We start from the raw sequence: 995 nt of genomic DNA on the forward strand, positions 1-995 counted from the left end.
CTTCCAAGCCATTAAAACAAGATGAATATCAACATCGAGAACTCATGGCAAATAGTTCTTGAAAGATACGTCAAGAGCAGTAAATTCAAGTTTTGTGATGTTTGTCATTTGATTAAATACATAATAAAGCAAAAGAAAATGCAATTAGTTTCGAATATTATGATTAAGCATTGTATAGTCACATAATAATTAATCAAGTAGTCAATATGGAATTGATATGAGTCATATGTTTTCCTTAAGATATAAACACTAATTCAAAATGATATATTTTTCGAAATTTGTGTTACTTCAAGAGCATGTTGTGTTTTATTATTGCTTAGTCAAGAGCAATATATCAATATTCTTGTGGAACATTGAAAATTATAATTTATACCCTTCTTCTAAAATATTATTTACAATGTTGTTTTACTTCAAAATCAACAATATGATAAATCATCGGTTTAAAAGGTGAAAAACTAAGTTCATCTAAAGGTAGGACTAGGGGAAAAAAATTTCCAAACACACATGTGAATTTCAAAAGAAATGCAGAATTGACTTCAGGCATAAAATAAAAAAGAGTTCATTATGCCGACATAATTAAAAAAAAAAAATCAATTATGCATACACATATGTTAGGATCTGTTTGATTGCAATTATGAAATTTGGGTGGAAAGAAAATGAATTTCAGAGAATTGAATTGTCTAGAAATTGTTTTACTGGGAATTATCAATTAATAGTGTTTGATTAGTATAATTTTTCGCCTGAAAAATGTTGAAATAAAAGTATCTTTTGGTGTTCGTTTGATTTAATTTTTCATGAAAATTGTCAATTTAAGGGATATCCTCTTTTACAATTGTTCCTAGAACTTGTTTCCATTGCCCAAAAAAAAAAACACCAAGAAAACCAAAAATCATTTATCTTTTGGGTTTCGTTTGGCTTAGTTTTACATGAAAATTGTAAATTTAAGGAATATCCTCTTTTACAATTATTCCTAAAATTTGTTTTAATTGCTAAAA

The sequence above is a fragment of the Olea europaea genome, chromosome 4 (genome assembly GCF_002742605.1).
Source record: "Olea europaea var. sylvestris chromosome 4, O_europaea_v1, whole genome shotgun sequence".
Taxonomy (NCBI): Eukaryota; Viridiplantae; Streptophyta; class Magnoliopsida; order Lamiales; family Oleaceae; genus Olea; species Olea europaea.